A 16,319-nucleotide genomic window follows, 5' to 3' on the forward strand; every position below is an offset into this window, starting at 1 on the left:
AGAGCATTATCAATCATTAGTTCAAGATCTCACTGCACATTTTGTAGCGTTCAACATCTCGTCAATTCCAAGAATTTAAAACGCAAGCGCAGACCTGTTAGCTAACGTAGCCTCTAGACTTATCCCTTCTGAAGATTTTAGTCCTGATAGGTTTTCAATAGAATTAATCTTTAGACCATCCATCCCTGACAATATCATCAATTGGAGAGTGTTCAACGACGATCCTGACATCGTAAATTTCCTTACTTCTGAAGGATCCTACTCAAATCAGATAATCGACGAAGACCATCATGATCATCAAATACAACAAAATGGCTCCGACAATGCTATACTGAAATCGGTGGTCAAGTTAGAAGATTTATATGATTTGAAAATTCGGTTTAAAAGGTCCGCCAATGCTAAACTTTGCAGTTCTACCCTGAACTATGAATTAGTAAACCTAGGGACTAATTAGAAGCCACAAAACGTTAACCTAGGTCACGGCCTAGCCCCTGAAGAGAAATCAACATATATCCGTCTTCTGAGACAATACAAAAACGTTTTTGCCTGGAATTACGATGAACTAAAAACATACAACACTTCTATCATTCAACATGTTATCCCTATGATTGACAATGAAAAACCTGTCCAGCAGAAGCTCAGAAAAATACACCCTAACCTAGAAAATCAGATAAAAATTGAGCTTAATAAGTTGTTGAGAGCCAGAATAATTTTCCCCGTAAGGCATTCTAAATGGGTATCCAATATGGTGCACGTTAGGAAGAAAAATGGAGACATTAGAATCTGTATCGATTTCCGAAATCTCAACAAAGCCTGTCAGAAAGATAACTTTCCCCTCCCACCTATGGAGCAAATATTACAGGCGGTAGCAGACTCAGAATTAATGTCATTCCTGGATGGATTTTCAGGATATAATCAAGTACTGGTGCATCCTGATGATCAGTTAAAGACTACGTTCCGAACCAAATGGGGCACTTATGCATATCGGAAGATGCCATTTGGTCCGATCAATGCCGGAGCTACCTTTCAGAGAGCCATGGACATTGCGTTTAAAGGGTTAGTCAATAAATCAGTGGTGATTTACCTGGATGATATAACAGTGTACTCCAAAAAACGAAACAACCACCTTAAAGATTTGAAGCAAATCTTTCAAAGATGCTTGAGGTATGGGATTTCGCTCAACCCAAAGAAATCTTTCTTTGCGTTAAGCGAAGGGAAATTGCTCGGATTCATAATGTCGAAATCTGGTATTCATATAGAACCCGACAGAATCAAGGAAATTTCTGAAATATCCATACCCCATAACAAGAAGGCCATGCAATCCTTCGTTGGATAGATCAATTTTGTCAAAAGATTTGTCCCGGATTTTTCACGTATTATTTCTCCCTTACAAAATATGATAAAAAAGAATTCAAATTTCAAATGGGGTCTAGATGAGCACGAAGCATTCAACTTAATCAAACAAGCTATCATCAATGCTCCATCTTTGGCCACCCCAAATTTTTCGGAATCTTTTATCTTGTACACTTTTGCCTCAGAGAAATCCTATGCCGCGATTTTGACCCAAGCAAATCAAGAGAAAGCGGAGGCTCCAATCGCATTCTTTAGCTCAAACTTACAAGGTGCTGAAATTAATTACTCAGACGTAGAGAAACAAGCATACGCTGTTTTCAAAGCGATCAAATATTTCAGACCTTTCTTGCTTAAAGCCCACACTAAAGTCGTAGTACCGTTTCCGGCGGTAAGAAACCTTTTAGTGCAGAAAGACATGGGTGAAAAGAGAGCTAATTGGATTACCGCTTTACAAGAATATGATCTTGAGATCAAACCAACAAACATCATAAGAGGTCAAGGCTTTTGCAAGATGTTAGCCGGAGCATCGCAAATCCCGGAGAACTCATCTGAAGAGGTACAAGCGTACGAGGTAAGCCTAAACGATGCAGAATCATCATATGCTGACACCATTTATTTTCTTAAGAACGGGTATGCTCCATCACGTCTGGATCATACCAAGAAAAGAGCTCTGAGATTAAAAGCTAAACAATACCAGCTCGTAAATGATGTCTTGTTTAAAAGGAATTACGATTCTGTGCTTCTTAGGTGTCTTGAGAAAACTGAAGCCGAAAAGGTTTTGCAGGAACTCCACGATGGACCAGCAGGCGGACACTATGCCGGAGATGCGACTGCACATAAAATCTTGCGTGCAGGATATTATTGGCCCAGTCTGCCGGACTGCTGCAGGAAAACAAAGGAAACCGTCCATGTCGCTACAACCAATCATCATCGACCAACCATTCAGTCAATGGGGCTTGGACATAATAGGTGAGATCGTTCCTCACTCTTCTAAGCAGCATAAGTATATCCTTACGGCAACTGATTATTTGAACAAATGGGTAGAAGCAGTTCCTCTCAAGACAGTTCATTCTGAAAATATTATTGAATTCATAGATCAATCTATCATCACTAGGTTTGGATTGCCAACAGCATTAATGTTTGATAATGCTTCATATTTTTCTGGAAATACTATGACTGAGTTTGCGCTTAAAAGAGGTTTCAAACTGAAATATTCTGCCAACTACTATCCACAAGGTAATGGATTGGCTGAATCAACAAACAAGAACCTAATCAGAATTATCAAAAGAACAGTCGACCAAAACCAAAGGAATTGGCACAAAGCGCTGCTAAATGCTTTATGGGCTGATAGAATCACAAAGAAAGCTTCAATCGGCACTTCTCCCTTTAATTTAGTTTATGGGAGAGAAGTGGTTCTTCCAACTCACCTAATCATTCCCTCTTTGTCTTTAGTGCAATATATCGATGAAGTATCTACTTCCTCTTTACAATTAAGACAAATGGAAATAATCAAACTAGAAGAACAAAGAGAACAAGCTAGGAAAACCCATGCTCATCACTAAGCGCTAATAAAATCCTCTTTTGACTCATCCATCATAACCAGAAAAAGCTTTCAGATAGGTGATTTAGTTTTGAAATGGGATAAGGCTCATGAAGAAAAGGGCAAACATACGAAATTTCAGAAGTTGTGGCTTGGCCCTTTTCATATTGTAGAAGTCGTAGACCCGTCTACATTCGTGTTGCAGGATCTGGCAGGAAGGAGAGATTCTTTACCTGTCAATGGATTGATTCTTAAATTATATTTTCCATAGAAGAGAAATCTTCTAATTTTTGTAGGATAGATCTAGTTTTTAATTTTTATTTTGTTTTGCTTTTTTTTTTTTTTTTGAATAAAACCCGTTGTAAATGATCATTTAAAAAGGATTCATGAAAGAGCACGCCAATTCTCTATCAGATTTTGATTTCGCTTGTACAAATAGCAAAATTTTTGAAAATCTGAATTTTATTATTGACAAATAGAGTTAACTTCACTTTGATTACGATACTCGTTTCAACCTCTAAAAACCTTTGACAAAAGCAACCTCTGGTAAAAGAATTGTTTTGTATCAGCACCATGAAGGGTATCATCAATAATAAAATAAGCATTCTCTGCAAAGCTGTTGTTTTCAAAAAACTCTATTATTGTCGTCCAGAGCTTTCTTAAGGAAAAACAATGACTTCCTCCCTGCTAGAAGGAAACTACAGCGTCCATAGAAACAATCCAAACAAAACACTATATCTCGAAGAATAAGAGGTCTCATCACGAGCCGGCTTATCATGATCACAGATATTATAACTTGCTGACTTTGCCAATACTGTCTATCAAAACAGGGCAATGACTTAAGATTGTTGCAATCAAAAGACAAGAGGTCTCATCACGAGTCGGCTTGTTCGGCAAAAGTGTAAATCAGGTGAATGACTGTGTCATAATTTGGCGACCAAACCAAGACATTGTTCTTTAGAGAATTAAAAAAGGAAAAGTGTGTTAAAAAGGATTTTTCTCTGGAATGTTGCGAGTAACCTCAAGCAGGAAAAAGGATCATTGCTGGATAACATGGTAACCCTGTCGAGGCTATGGACGCTTGCGGGCAACAGAGGCTCTACCTACGACAAATGAGCATACTTTTAAGCCAGTACGCAGAGAAGACCTTATTTTATCTTTTATCAAGACCAAGTAATGTCTGATACAAATGCAAGAAGAAACCTGAGGAAGCAAGAAATTGAGATATAAAAAAGGTTGAGACAAAATATCGTCGACAAGGTGAGGGGCAATCTACTCTATCTGTCCATAACAAAATTTAGACATATAAAAAATTTTGTTGTTTCGGAAGTGAACGGTCAATAGAAATGCAGAGATAACTGGTTCTTCACAGTGAATCGCCATTGTTGTGGTCACCAACAACCCCCCTCTTTGTTTGATATTAGTAATAACATCAAGCAAAGGGGGACCCTTAACCAAAAAATCCAAAAAATATTTTTGTTTGAAAAATCTTTTGTATCAACTCCCTAAAAGCTATATCGCGTCGCAAAGGAAAAAGGAGCGCTTTCCCAAAGCGCATAAACACACCAAGGAAGAGCGACGCGAGAACTCATCGCATCGCGTGCATTAAAGGCGCTCAAAAGGGGAAAACCTAAAGAACAGCCGACGGCCGATATGCGACGTCGCACATCGCAATGTCGCATAAGCAGCACAAAGTGACAAAGCGAAAAACCTTGCGACCTTGCGATATTGCGATATGCGATCTGCGACCATGCAAAGCTGCGACCTGCGATCTATGGTGTGCGACAAATGAGACTATCAATCGCTGCGATGCCACCTATTTACCTCACAATCTTCGATGCTACGATGCAAATCGCAGAAGCCAATCGTCACAGGCATTCCTCAGCATGATCTGGGAGCCTAAAGTTAGGCGCGCACCTTACGGGAAATTAATGATTGTACGCCTGTGTATCCCAAGATGATTATGTTGCATTTTTCGAAGAGTCAAGTCATAATGGGTGACATGATTATGCATTCATTAGAACTTAATTGCTTTCATGTCAATCTTTTATTCTGTCTCTTTTCATTTACGTGAACTATAAGTCAGCAACTGATATAAATCTATATGCAGGAAACATCCAAGGAAAAGCGCCAGAACTAGAAGAAAAGAGAGGAGATGACGTCGCAGATGGATACCGCATACAGCAGGACCGCGGATCCCAGAGTATCACTCAACAAATGCTGATGGAAATAGGCTATCTAGGACTTAGAGTCAAAGGCGCACAAAAGCAAAGCGTTTATGAAAAATCCTGAGTCCCAAATTGGGTAAAGCAAAAAGAAAAACGCTTAAGGGGAAAGACGTCTCAGAAAAGCCTGGAACAAAGAATGGAAACAATTTTCAATTGAGAAAATCGTTCAGGCAACAAAATCCCCAGCTCATTGAGTCGTTCGCATGGCTGGAAACCGAAATAGCAACAGCACAATCAGTTTGAAAGAAATCTGAGTTGTACTAAGTATACACGCCGTGAAGACACTCCTCCAGAAGAACACTTTCAAAAGTATCTTCTAGTTTGTCAGAAAGAGGTGCCAGATCTTGTTATTTCTAATTTTCAAGCTTGAACAAAAGGAAAGGACAAGTAGCCGACTCTTTCACGGTGAACAGCGCATCGCTTACAACACTAAGGAGCCGATACAGGAATGGTTAGAAATTAGATTCAGTTTTTAGAAATAAATTTGTTTTAGTAAAAGGGCGGTCATTTGAAGCCGTTCCCTAAATTTGTGTAATTAGAATTAGCCGGTTAGTAGTATTTAACCCTTCTCGTTGCATTGGAGAAGGGTCCGGAAATTTGTCAAAAAACTTGTCCTCAGAACATGCACTTCTGCACCCTCGGAGGGGGTTTTTGATGAATGGACGGATCAAGATTTATTTATGTTTGCATTTTAATACCTGCTACTAATGTTGCACTTCTGTACTCTTAGTAGGCATTAGAAGTAAGTAGAAATAGATCATTATTGCTTCAGGTCTGTGAGTATAATGTCAGTCATAAATGATACTTTTATCTCTTGACGAGTTTCTGCTTGCATTCTTAGAGTAATATACAGCTGATGTTGTTTATATGTTAACGTATGAATGAGTGGACTACCATTTGGCACTTCTGTACGGTGGAGTCATTGATTTATGCTTAATACATGAATAACTGATTATGCGATATGCTGTTCACAACCGTTTTGTTTAACTTTTTATGCAGGATGGTTCATCTTAATTGATTTATATTCTCATAATAGCTGAATAATCTTCATTACCAGTTATTGTGTGAAATCTTTCTAGATCGCATAATGGAAAAAGTTCTATCCCGGGTTAGCGTAGATTAGATGTGTTGTTCTTGATAGATTAAAGTAGTATAAAGTTTAGTCTCAGAGTTTAGAACTAGATTAGCTTAGAAATAATTCCATATTTTCATTATCTAATCTTACACACACACACATCACCGAACTCTACACACACACACCCCCTTAGAACGGGAAGCTGGTCCCGCTATCCCCAGTCGGACCCGCTACACCAAACGGGCACGGAGCCGCCAACCAGGTTCGCAACTGGGTGGGTATCCCCCTTGTTTTTGACCCGATTTTAGGGCCCTCAACAGAAGGATATGTGTCCTATTTGGATTGTAACTCTATGAGGTGTCTCATCATTTCTTATTTGGATTAGAACTCTATGAGACACCTACGGGATATGTGTCTCATTATGAGCTATTTCGTTGTAACTATATGAGATTTTAGTGGATCCTCATTAAATAGGGTAGCTTCTTATGTTTTTGTATAAATAGGAGAGCCTTTTCCTTTGAAGGCATGTGTAAAGTTGGGGAAATGCTCATCTTTTTAATAGAGAATTTGGAGCTTCTTCTTGGAGATTTGAAGATTTAGTTTTTCTTGCATATGGAGCTTCTTCACTTGCCATCCTCATACACCATTGGAATGGCCATCTAATGATTGTGAGATTTAATTGCTTTTATAGATTAAATTTCATTTTCTTTCTTAGTATTAGTTTTAGAATGACTATGTAATCTTTGCTTTTCTAAAAACATTTCAATAGGGAACATTTATGTATTTTCTAATTGGATTAAGTTTGAGGCAAGGGCTCATAGTTATTTAGTTTCCTTTCATGTTTTGTTATTTACTTTCTTAGATCAAACTATCAATTCATTGTATAATTGAATAAATGATTAGGCCAAGAAGGTGACTTCAAATTGGGTGATTGAATGTTCAACTTATGCAATCATTGAACTTTACCTTTTCATGCTTTTATATTTGCTTTTAAGATCCTCATTTAATTGCATTAACTGATATTCCTAAAGATCATTCTAAGAAATTGATTTAATCATATTTCAAGATTGAATGGTTGAGTATTTGATACATGCAATTACTGAGTTATATTCTGCACACTTTACTTGCTTTTCTAGGACATGAGAAGTTAAAGTATAAATAGTTGCTTACACATCATCTCAAGAAAGTAACACTTCATAATTGAATGATGGAGTAACTAAGCATCCATTAGTTGTTTTTGATTTCAGAGGTTAGTTGAATTTCGTTTTCATTATTTGATTTCATATATTAGATGAAATAGTTTTAATTATTTTGTAGTTAGACTGATCTAAACTGAAAGACAATTTCTAGCACATACAGTGCATGCATGCTTCACAAGTTTATGAAATCCCCTGGTTAACAAATTAAATTATAGGCAATCACTTTTCCCCGACAGCAGCTGCAAGCATAGGTGGAAATTGCATAGGAAGGAGGCCCTACTAAAGGCTAGATTACAACCATGGCTAGAGGAAGCTTGTCAACTTACTTTATCACATAAAAAGCTAAAGGTGCTACAACGGACACATAGGACAATGTTCCTAGAAGTGGAGGGCCCGATAACAGAGAAATTGGTTGAAGAAGTGCAATAGGATGTGACACAAAGCGTTGTTGAAGTTTCAGTGTTACAGTTGAGCTCAGTGGTCTGCACAACAAGATTGAGGCACCAGCTGAGTGACTCGAGGGCGAGTCATGATATTTGTACTAGGGGCCTATTGGGATAGGGTCCCTAGGGTGTGTTTTGGGGTTAGTTAACCCAAGTTTTGTATAAATTTTTGTAAAATATGTAAAGTCTCCACGAAATGTGGATGGGAGTGCGCATGTAGATAGGAGTATAAGGGATCTTAGCCCCTTGTTTGAATAAGTAAATAGGTTGGTTTTGACACTCACCCATGGTCCGCAACCCATGGTATTGTATTGAGAATGATATAAATATTTGAGTCATAACGAGTCTAGAGGGAGTAAGTAAGTAAGCTAAGGAAAGATAGACACTGTTTTGGGCGAGTGCTAAGGCATGGAGGCTTTGCTTCCTGTAATTATGCAAGAAGGGGAAGGCCGAAGCTGAGTGCGCAGGAGGCCTTAGTAAGTCCGCAGCTGAGTGTGCAGACCCCTGCAGTTAAGTGCGCAGGGTAGAAGAGTCTCTAATCTGAACATTGAAGATCAATAAAGAATGATTTTCAAGAATTACTGTGCATTTCTGTTGATTCTGTTTATGTTATATCATGTCGCTAAATGATATGTTTTCCAGAAATAATGTATGAATACCACGTGAAACTGTTGAATCTATCTTATTTTTGCATGCTTTAAGTAATTATATGTGTTAAGGGTTGATTCTACTATGTTTTCTAATGAATTGGATAGATTTGCACAAAATTAGATCTAGGCTTATTTATTGATGCACGAGAGTAGGTAATTTTCCTATTTAAGGTCCGCAAAGACTGATCGTAGACCTTCGTGAAGGTCTTGAAGCTAGTTTCACCGAGTTATAGTAACGAGCCCTAGAAGGATACCGGTTTGTGTGAAGGAAGATCTGAGCTATAGGAGCCTAAGAACCACTTACCACATGTCATTGGATGCAGAAACCTAGTTCTAGCATCCCCCAATACTGTTTGGGGTGAGACTTCATCCTACGCTACACAGGTTGTTTGTAAAAGGGCCAACAATTAGAGTTTTTTTGGTTGGCATGAATAACTCTGAACCTGGGTCAAGCCCCTTTAAGCCAACATCATTTTAATTTTAAATTTTCTTAGTTACCTCAATTTTTTGAGATAATAAATATTGCTAATAACTTTAATGATGAAATAAAAATTTTAAATGTAAAGTGACAATGTATTGGTGTTGAATGATATAAAATGTGAATAATAAAAATATAGTCAATTATAAATATTCTTCATTGTGATTAATCTCAAAATATTTTCTTCTACTATTCTTATTGTCACCCTTGTTACTTTTGTCATATTTTCATATGGATTGTCATATTTTCATATCGATTATATGAAAAGGATAGGTTAAATCATAAACCATTTAAATATTTAGCTCGAACTATTGTAGTAAACATCATACCTTGTCTCTCTTTCTATCCAATATTAATAGGTTGAATTGCTGTAACACAAAAATCAATGTACAGTGTCAATAATTGTTTGTGCTTACACTGAAATCAATGCACAATGTTAATTCAATCACTTTAAAATTACTGTACTATAATAAATCCAATTACATCAAATTGGAAATCAAAATCTACATTGAAATAAATGTATCTAATGCAAGCAATCAAATAAGATTAGAAAACAACATTTACACTCGAATTAATGCATCTAGTGCAAGTAAGAAAATAATATTATAAACCAACATCTACATTGAAATCAATGCATCTAGTGAAAGCAATAAAATATGATTAGAAATCACCATCTACACTAAAATCAATGCATCTAGTCCAAGCAATAAAATAGGATTAGAAATCACCATCTACACTGAAATCAATGCATCTAGTGAAAGCAATAAAATAGGATTAGAACTCACCATCTACACTGAAATCAATGCATTTAGTGCAAGAAATAAAATAGGATTAGAAATCATCAACATTTAAATCAATGCATTGAGTGCAAGAAATCAAATTTTATTAGAAATCAACATATACATTGAAATAAATGCATCTAGTGCAAGCAATCAAATAGGATTAGAAATCACCATCTACACTGAAATCAATGTTGCATTTAGTGCAAACAATTAAATAGGATTAGAAATCATCTACATTGAAATCAATGCATCTAGTGCAAGCAATCAAATATCATTAGAAATCAACATCTACACTAAAATCAATGCATCTAGTGCAAGCAAGCAAATAGGATTAGAAATCACCATCTACACTGAAATCAATGCATCTAGTGCAAGAAATATTCTTCCCTCTCTCCCCCCTTCATATATATCTATATCTCCCTCCATATCTCCTTCTTTGTCTCTCTATCTCAACCCCCCAAACACACACACTCTCTCACTCCATATATATCAATATCTATATCCCTTCCCCCCTCTCTCCATCTCTCTCTTCTTCTTTCTCTCAACTTTCCATCTATATCAATATCTCCCTTTGTCTCTTTATATCACCCCCAAAACATACACTCTCTTTCTCTAATATATATCTGTCCCTCCCTCCTCATCTCCTTCTCTTTCTCTCTCTCTTCCCCTTTCCCCCTCTCCCCCGCTTCTATCTCTCCTCCCTCCTTTCATCCTCTATCCCTCTCTCTCTATCTTCCTAATCACTCCCTCTCTCTCTCTCCACATTTCTCTGTCTATTTCTTTCTTCTTACCTCCCTCTCTCCCACCCTCCAACTCCATCTCTCTTTCCCTCCCTCTCTCCGCTCTCTCACTTCGTCTTTGTCTTCCTTCCTCTCTCTCCCCCCCACCCTCTCTCTCTTCACCCTCCAAATATATTACTATATCCCTCCCTCTCTCCTCTCCCTTTCTCTCCCCCATCCTATCCATCTCCCCTACTTTGTCTCTTTATCTCACCCCCAAACATACACACTCTCTCGATGTCTCTCCCTTGTCACTCCTCCTATGTCTCCACCTCTATAACTTATGTCTTTGTTCTTCCCTCCCATATATTTCTAGAGTTAATATATATCATGATATAGTAATATATATTATAATATAACAAATTTAATATTGTATTAATCCAAAGTTATTAAATTTAATAATATTAATATTAGGGTTAATAACGTTTTTTTTCGCATCGTATTAATAATAATTTGGCCCATAAGCTTCACCTAAATAAAACCTCTTTTTTTAGTGTTAGTAAGTATAAAGAGGTTTTATTTATTTACCATACCTCTGGTTTATTTATATTTTTATTTATTTATCATATCTCTTTTATTTACCATGGTATTTGGCCCATAGTCTTGGTATATAATTAGATGTTTATTTCTAATCCTATTTGATATATTTTTATTTATTTACCATACATCTTTAAACTTCTTTTATATTTATTTATTTACCATACATCTTTAAACTTCTTTTATATTTATTTATTTACCAAACCTCTTGTTGGGACAGGGTCCCCTAGGGTCAATTTTGGGGTTAAAGGCCCAAGTTTTGGGGCAGAAAGCCCAAGTTTTTGTATGTAAAGTGTAAAGTCTCCACAATTTGTGGTTGCAGAGTGTGTAGATGTAAAGTGTCATAAAGGGTTTACACCCTTCTTTTATGTAAGTTGCGTCAGCTTTAGAAGATCCGAGTCTAAGGCATATTGCAGTTATCAGATACTTAAGCTGATGTAGGTAATTACGGAAGTAAGAGTAATTATAGAAGCGCGTAAGTGGTTGATTCACCTGGTTAGGGTTTGTGAATGATAGTGGTAGACCTTCGCAAAGGTCTAGAGGCCAATTAAGAGGAGTATATTGATAAGCCCTAAAAATCTTATCGATATGTGCAAAGGCAGAGTTAGGGCATAAAACAACATCATAACCATCTCTGGGTGTGGAAACTTGGTTCCAACATCCCCACATACTACTTCAGGTGAGACTTCAGTCCGCATTCCATGGACTGATGTCAAAAGGGCCAGTAGTGTAGGGATTTGTTTGGCTCAATTAACGCTGAACCTGGTTTAGGGCCGACTAAGCCAACAAATGGTTTCGTTGTCGGAACCGGGATCTGCATAAAGAGATGTGTGATGTCACATCACTGGAATCTGACTAAGAAGGAAACTGAAGACTGGTTGGATAGGAAGATCCACGAATTTGCGGTGCAAGAAAATAGAAATTCGTGATTGAAGAAAGAACAGTGGTTGGACATATATCTATACACAAATATACACGAAATATTCTTTTGTTCCTTCTCAGTTTAATTATACGAGTGGATCGCTAAATTGGAAGACGACCAAGGAAGGTGAAGGCTTGACGGTCTGATAGTGTGGCCTTAGAAGATAAGATCGCACACACTATCGATCACTGGCTCGACCGTATCATAGTAGGATTCGTGACAGAGTTTGCGGTCGATACTTCAGTCAGTTATAGCGAAGCAGAGTGCCACTTCTTCAAGGGACTACGAGGTAAGTATTTAAGGTCTTTAAATACTTGGATTAAGATGCTCTTGTGTGAAAAGCGGGTCATGTAGTTACCTTGATGTTTGGAGCTATGCGAAGTGGAAAGATATTCAAGGATAGAGGGAGAACAAGCCCTAAATATAGCCTACTAATCTAACCTCCTCTAAGTGACGATGAGGAAATAACACAAGATTCACCACAAAGTGAAATTCAGTTAATAAAGCGAGGGTTACCACGAATACCCCATCCACCAACCCCACCTCCGCATTCACCTCCACAACATACACCTTTGTCCACACCACCACCACCTCCGCCACTATTCAATATGGTGAATGAAGTAAAGTTTCCCATTTTGAAGGGTTCGAAAACTGATAACCCGGACCAGTTTAGGTTTGTTGCAAAGGTCGTATGTGTTATGTGGAATTTTGCATCTACGGATAAACACAATTTCCCTAGGTGGGTAGCTATACCTAGAACAATATATTTAAAGCGATTAACCTTTTTCTATAGAAGATAAATAAGACAAGGGACCTACTTGTTATCTTTCACTTTCCCTTCGTCTCCTTTGCTTGGCTCCCGTCGCTCTTTCTCAAACTTAATTCGCTTGACAAGTACCTGCAATTATAAACAGAGGACAAAAACCAATAAAATCAAGAGATCTATCTACTATAAGAAAATGGAATCGAAAGCATTTACACATATAATATTCATACATGAAGACAAGAATATGGGAAAAAGTGTAGACATCTTTATTGAGTAGAAGGAAGAATTACAACCACGAAGTCCAATCCATTGTCACTCTTCCAACTTGGGTTCCAACCAACATCGCATCTAAATCACAACACTCTGGAAACATAACAATACTTTCTTACAATCTCAAACCTCACACCAACAATATCTCCTTACAAATTCTCAAAGTCCAGCCCCTGATCTCTTATATGAGTGCTCAATTTGTAGGAAAATGATGGTGGTTTGGTCATAAATGAGGGTATTGAATGGCCTTCCAAACTTAAAGTTAGTTTCCATGGAGGAAGGGATGATAGGATAGGAGGTTACTTAACTCATTCCCTATCCAATTTCGAGCTCATAAGAGATGATAAGTGTGGGAATCTTCTAGATGGCTCCAGAAAATAAGAATATTCCTAGAACCCTATGATGATTTTTCTCAATCTTGCCTAGCACAGGTCAAAATGGGCCTAAGTGCTCTGGAAAGCACCTTAACATGGGCCTACCTGCACTGAAGTGCACTTACCCCTGACCAAGGTTGCACTGGTCCCTCAAGGAGGCATTTCTGGAGGGCTTCAGGCTAAGAAACTCTCAAGGAAGGAGGCATTCAAAGTGTTGACTTGTCTAGGGCATGTAGCAACTAAATTAGGGTTTGATGAGCCCCAATAGTACTAATCTGAATGATGGGATTGATGTGATCAAATGGATCTATAACAATATGGGAGGCTCAGGGTATAACAGATGATCAAATGAAGAAATCAACGTTGGTCACTACTTTACAGGAACATGTGCTGACATGGTACATTAAGTATTGCACTGATAACCTGATGGCTTCATCAGTAGATATTCAGACCGTGCCAAATAAGGAGTTCAATAGGCCTAATTATGAAGCACAATCAATTGTGGGATTCAAGGAGATCATGATGAAGCCTACCAAGACACCCTGGGGTCTAGATTATGGATTGAAGTGCACGATCCTCTAAGCCAACATGAATTTTACGGATGGGAAACACTACGAATGGTTTGTGGCTTCGCTATTGCCTCATCTGAGGGTTGCTTTATCACAACAAAAGATTAGGACCCAGGCGGAAGCACTGGAGATTGCGATGAGATTGCATGAAATACCAATGCAAGATGGTAATTTGGGAGTTCAGCAGGTTCACGCATAGTTGCAGAACCTTTGCCTAGAGTTTCAAAGTCTGAAGAAGGATAAAGCAGTTCAGCCAGAGGTGCATGAAGAAGTTTAGTGCCTGAAATGAAAAAGTCAGGGGCATGACAAATTTCATTGTCCAGTCTTCACGAATTATGTTGCAGCAGGAGGGTCGATGCCTCTGAGGCTATAAGCTCTAGCAGGGCCAAGTATAGGGCCCACGCTATGGTGTGCTATATGTCGGTAGCTAGAAAACATGTGACAGCCAATTATCACCTACAGTAGAAATTTGTACAGACACCGCAACATCTCTTCTGCAAATTTTGTCAATCGGAGGGTCATGAGGAGAGTAACTGTCATAGCTATGAGCTAATGATGGGTAGAATACCTGCATATAGAGTGAAGGGAGAAACCCGCCCTCTAGATCAAGGTGCTAGGGGAACGCGAGGAGGATTTCAGGGGCGCGAGTGAGGCCAAGGTGGAGGAGGACCTGATAGAGGTCCAAGACAGGTGATTTGGTACAACTGTGGTGGACCAAGACACTACGCGTGAGAATGCACAAACCCAACGTGCCTATCGTGCAGATATTGCACTCAATTTGACCACATGACAAAAGACTGCACTGTATTACTAGCTAAGATACATGAAAAAGGGGCACAGCCTCAACAACCTACCCAAAATCTACAGATGATGAGGGTTGAACCCCACAAAGAGGATCCTAATGTGAACATTGTGCTGCGAAGTTGAATGACGATTGGTGAAGACAAGGGAAAGAAGCCTAAAGAAGGTGAATGGGTCCACAAAGCTCTAGAAAATGAGGTTGGATTTGATTTAGAGTGTGTGAAGGAAACCTTCATGGTAGCAAATAAAAGCTTCGCTGAGGCTTCTACCTTAGGAAGTCAGGATAAGCAGTCTGACGAAATGGACCCATCCATGCTTATTAGATTTTTGGAGACCTATATGAAGCTGCTTCGAGATAACAAGGTTGTAAAGTGATTATAGGATTTGATCAATAAATGTGCTGGTAATATCCCTGATGGACCACACGTGGTCAGGAAGATTGGTAAGCATAAGGCAAGAACAAGGCGAGAGATGAGACTCACCGCACAAATAGGAGAATATGAAATGGACCAAGTTATTATGGATATAGGGTCCGACACGAATGTTTTTCCTAAAAGGACATGGGAGAGAATGGGGAGACCTACGCTGCAGTGGTCTCCTATTCAATTGAGGATGGCAAATCAACAAAAGAGTATCCCCATGGAAAGATCACAAGGAGTGACAATAGATATTGAAGGTGCAAGCGCATTGGCCGATATTGAAGTGACAGAGATTGTGGATGACATCAATCCCTACCCTGTGCTCCTTGGGATTGACTGGGCTATCGACATGAAAGAGGTGATCAATTTGAAGAAGCAGATGATGTCATTTGAAAGAAAATCGTTCCGCGTAGTAGTACCATTAGCCCTTACAAAAGGACCACGCTACACTGAACCAGTCCGTGATTACGATAGTGATGACGATTTTGGACATGATTTATAAGATAACGGCATGAGACCAAGATTGGGTGAATCTGATAGCTAATGGATGTCTTGCATGGGACCGTGAAAGCTCCTACACATCAGATCCAAATGAGGAATTGGAACACTAGCAAACTAGATTGCACGAGGTGCCTACGCTATGATGTAACATGATGACCAAATCATTGTGCTACATATCATCAAAGGTAAGAAGTCTACCTTACTATGATGGTTTAACTAACGTTGATAAATTTCTGGATGCATTTGAAAGGGAAGTGTTAGAGAAGCATCACTTCCAAGCCTTGGACTTGGCATTGCACGCTACGCCTGCAAGATGGTGGGGTACACATAAAGACAACTTCGATGGATGGCACGGATATAGAAGAATGATGAGGGTGTGGTTTAGTCGCCCAAAGGTACGATTGACAAAGAAATACAATGGAAGGAGTGACTCGCACGATCAATTAGCCAAATGGACTGATGCTTATGGAGAAGAATTGCAACCAGAGTGGGTGCATCTGTTCTGTCACACCTTGGACGTAATACCTATGAATTGGTACTTGGAGTCAAAGCTCCACCATGGCATGGACGAATGTGAAATTTTAAGATAGGGATTCTTGATGACATTTAGCTTTGAAGATGGATTTGAGTGCA

This window comes from Pinus tabuliformis, chromosome 6 (genome assembly GCF_031772625.1).
Source record: "Pinus tabuliformis cultivar Carrire ecotype Pingquan chromosome 6, CPIR1, whole genome shotgun sequence".
Lineage (NCBI taxonomy): Eukaryota > Viridiplantae > Streptophyta > Pinopsida > Pinales > Pinaceae > Pinus > Pinus tabuliformis.